Source organism: Rhagoletis pomonella, unplaced genomic scaffold (assembly GCF_013731165.1).
Source record: "Rhagoletis pomonella isolate Grant_MI unplaced genomic scaffold, Rhpom_1.0 Rhpom_scaffold_04920, whole genome shotgun sequence".
In the NCBI taxonomy this organism is placed as follows: Eukaryota; Metazoa; Arthropoda; class Insecta; order Diptera; family Tephritidae; genus Rhagoletis; species Rhagoletis pomonella.
Window position 1 is genome coordinate 9,311 of NW_023463468.1, and position 4,518 is coordinate 13,828.

General features: G+C 36.4%; 1 long non-coding RNA gene across 2 annotated transcripts; it reads right to left on the minus strand.

The window, feature by feature from the left end:
- Positions 1 to 1,796: 1,796 nt before the first annotated feature.
- Positions 1,797 to 2,146, minus strand: LOC118754917. Of its 2 annotated transcripts, none has more exons than XR_004994954.1 (3): positions 2,104 to 2,146; positions 1,908 to 2,035; positions 1,797 to 1,832 (listed from the first exon to the last, which is right to left on the minus strand). It is a non-coding gene; the product is annotated as an uncharacterized LOC118754917 (long non-coding RNA). The 2 variants fall into 2 exon arrangements; XR_004994953.1 differs by having other exon boundaries at positions 1,807 to 1,845.
- Positions 2,147 to 4,518: the final 2,372 nt, after the last annotated feature.

A 4,518-nucleotide genomic window follows, 5' to 3' on the forward strand; every position in this document is an offset into this window, starting at 1 on the left:
AATTACTGAAGAATATATTAACTCCGAGCAAACTATAGTATTAATTGTATGACAAACTATTTAAATCAAATTATCAACAGTGAACGCACTCGGAGCAAATTTTGGACACTTCATAAAATATTTACAGAGGAAGTATATTATTTTTTTTCATTACAGTATCTTAAGAGAGCCGCACTGAGTTGTCAATAACACCTTGTTTAATACACCCATGATACAAATATTTAAAGGTAAAACCGCTTGCTCAATTCGTCGGCCATCATTTATTTTTTGAAGTTTGTCTATTTTATAAAATTGAAATTTTGAGAGCAACTCAAATGCCAAATAAAAGTAAAACAAAAAGCAAATAGATGAAAATATTGAAAATTTCATTTATTTGAGACTGAAAATGAGAATTTATTTGTGAGATTGGAAATTTGAAAACATTTTGGTAATGTTAGCAAACTTCAAAAATGTTCAGGCTGCCTCTCAGCGGTTTTACCTTCAGATTTTTGTATCATGGATACACTTTGGTCGAGATATCACGAACAAGTTTTCCTTTGTTTATTTTTACTTATAATCCTTAAATATGTATATTGATTTCTGTAGAATACGTATTCATTTTTTTAACGATTTTAAAAAAAGGGAGGACAGTCGGATCTACGTAACCAGAACGACCTGAATGAGCATTAAAGTCGGTTGTATTTTTTGCTCAAAATTACTTGTTATTATTCAGATACAGTTTCGCTACTATTTAGAGATTTCTCGACATACTTGTTCACATTACTGTTTTTTATTATTTTTCTTATTAGTCATTTATATGTTTAGGACTTACTGGGGGTGCTTTAAGATTCGTTTTGTAAATATGTATGTATATATAAAAAACAATAGCGATATTTTATTTTATTTTAAATTATGAATTTTATTTGTGCAATTTTTTATGTTTAATAGTTTTGAGATGTTTTGGTTCTTTTGTATTCTTTTATTGCATATCTTAAACTCTTTTACTTTAAGTTATAATGTTGAAGATATGCCTTCTGCCTTTGTCAAGCACTTTAGCTAGGTGCGAGAAATTTAGCGCGTAAGAGCATAGAGTAGGTATAGGGCTGTGCTGCCGCGATTCTCCAACATCTTGTCAAAGGAGAAAATATATTGGAGGCGGAATCCAACGTAGTCCGATTTTTCATAAAATCTACAAAAAAGCGATCACTGAATCTGAACTGCTATGAACGTGTGTATTGAAAGCAAGCACTGCGTTCGTAGCTACTCGAATTTAATAGCATTTTCGTAGATTTCACGAAAAATCGGACTACGATGGATTCTATGGCAGCCTTGCTTAGTTCGTGCCTATATAGCAACTCAGTTACCAGCTTTCAGTTGCTAGTTGCCATCGGTAATACCATTTCAGCCACTGGCCAACCAACTGAAGTTCGGTTGTCCTCCGTAATCGACCCATAAAATCGGAATCGAATATGCATGCACGTTCTGCAGAACGATAAATATTTTGTAAATGTGTGCTCTGTCCGCTAACGAATTCCAGGCATGTGTGAAATATCGTATGTGAAGCCTCCGTCTGACATAACGATTGTCAAAGGCATGCCAGAAGATGTTTCATCATATGTTTTCGACCATCGTCTTCTTCGAGTAAGTTTATCGATTCCAAAAACTTTATAACCTCTATGTGCCAGCAGCCCTTAGTGTTTTTGCCAATGACAAAATTGCCAAATTTAGCCGCAGTTGCATTCACACGTGATATAATAGCTATTGTCGGCATGTGGGAATGCCCAGGAGATGGCGTTAGTTCAGCTATCGAAATCATTACATATTTACCACATCAGTGGTTGTGGCGTTTTGTTCTGCAACAATAGCCTGCAATGATGACATGTCATATAAAGTCGATGAACAAAGATATAAAATTGAAAATGACTAACCTTATTCCCGGCCGATTGAGAGACCACCCTTGGTCACGACCAGAACGCATTTACCAAGAGGAAAAACCGCAGGGATTGCAGTAGTTCTTGCAATCACCGTTGATGATGCTGTGCTTGTAATTAATAGTCTGAAAAGACAGAAAATTGCATTAATCAAATGTTAAACACATCAAATCAATTTCAATAATTTGTTTACCATTTCACAAACCGAATTACCAAGAAATAGAAACTCACCGCGATGCGATACAGAAATAAAAACCAACAGGGGTGTATTTTCTTGGTAAACAACATAAGCGCTCAATTATTTTCTGAAAAATAAGACTTGAAAAGAGTTTTTAAACATGATTATCACATTATCTAATTAGCGCACACTATCGAGTTTATTTCTAGTAGAATATAATTGTATTATCTCAGACTTTTTTTAATGTTTTCTAATATTCGTTCTTTTGGAATGCAAAAGCAACCATGCGCTCAATTTCTTGTGGGGAAATTTGGCCCCCATAAAGGACTTTCACCACGAAACAGCTACAAAAACAAAAACCTTTTCTACTGGTATACTGTGGTTCTTTTACAACAGTATGCCATGTAACTTGTATATCAGATTGTTCTTTAGAATTTTCAACCATTTTGTGATTGTAAGAGTTAATAAAGTTATGGTCTACTTATGCATACTTCGCGCAACTTTGCATAAACTTCAAACTGTAATTTCGTATGTACATATTTTGTATGTATTCCATTACTCATAAATTAGCAGAACTTTTATAAATTTAGCAATCTGTTGAGTTTAGATTTTGCTTCACATTTTCTTAAGTTACATTTCTATTGCACTGGTACAAAAGGTTCTGCGAAGTTACGCGAAGTATGCATAATCAGGCCTTTAGAATTGACTCCAGATTGAGCGGCAAAGATCTCTTTCAGACCAGCAGAGGGCGGAGGCGAGCGACTAGAAAAGCGGCGCTCATCCATACAATCGTTACAAAAGAACGGCTTAGCGGAAGATGTCAGAAATTCGAGATCAGCTGGCTTAAGACCAACACAATGCAAGTGATAAAACTCTTTACACTTTGCGCACAGCACTTTTGTTTGAGTACTACGAAGGGAATTTCGTTGGAAAAAATATTTATAATATTCACAATAAATTAGTTTATGTGACAAAAAATCAAATAGTAATTTTTATGAAATTAAAATTTTTGTGAAATTTCTTAAATAACATAGCTATAAAAAACAACTTAACGGATTATAAACAAAAAATAATAATTAAAGTGTGAATAACTTGACAATCAAAATGTCTGAGGCTAACATACCGTCAGTTTCCTGACCCTCCAGACCAGTGCTATGACAGGACTAGAAGAGACTATCCGCAGGATAGTCCGAACAGTTTTTCAGAGTGAGGGACAGAAACTAGTAAATGATATAGTGAATCCAAACCACGAATTTCTCAATTCGAGTGATGAGCCTGTAGTTGCTCAAGGAAGCACGGATTTCGACCGTGTTCCAGAGATAGCCAGGACTATCCGTGAATTTTCAGGAAACCTGAGTGAATTTAGTTCATGGAAAAAAGTGTAGAGAGGCTATTAGAGTACTATAGACAGCATCAGGGAACACCAAAATACTTCGGTATACTTATGGCAGTAAGGAACAAAATCGTAGGTCATGCAGACGAAGTGTTAGAATCGTACAATATCTCACTGAATTGGACGGCCTTTCGCTCTTGTTTAACTTGGCACTATGCCGATAAACGAGACTTAAAAACTCTAGAGTACCAGCTATGCAGCCTGGTCCTGAACCATCGATTAGGGATTTTTATCAACGAGTCTATTCACACCTCTCCCTGATATTGAACAAAATATCCTGCATGGAGGAAAGTCCGGAAGCTATTAGAGTCCTGACTTACATGTATAGAGAAAAAGCTAGAGACGATTTCATAAATGGACTAAACGGCGATATGCCAAGGCTTCTAGCAGTGAAAGAACCAAAGGACCTCCCACACACTTCATATTTGTGAAATCCTTGAGAATCAGCAAAATTTTTCACCTCACAATGGGTTAAATAGACAAGTAGTTTTAGCTCCTTTAAAATTAAATGCACAAAAGAATACGCTTTTAAATACCGGAGCGTCCTACAATATTCCCGGATCATATTATTCACAACTAACCCCTCCACCCCTACCACCTAGAAATATGACACAATACCAACAAAGGTTCCCACCTGCTCAATTTGGTTGGAATACGCAACAACTTTCTCAATCCTACCCCACATTCGGCCAACCGCCAGGTCAACCATTCCCTCAAATTAAAAATACCTTAACGCCTTCTCGCCCAGTGGCTCCAAAGCCATTACCGAAACCGGAACCCATGGATGTCGATCGTTCCATACATTATAAGGCAATTAACTACATGAACAGACCAAGACCGAGCAAACCAGGGGAGAAAAGACCATCCAATACTTTTCACCAGATACCATACAAGGCCCAAAGGAACTTTCATATTGAAAGTGAACCGGAACAAGAGGAAGTACAGCAACAAGGGTATGATCAAGAATGGACACCTACAATGGACGAATATGAGACCGCATTGAACTACGAAGATGGTTTGCAGTTATCTCAGGATTA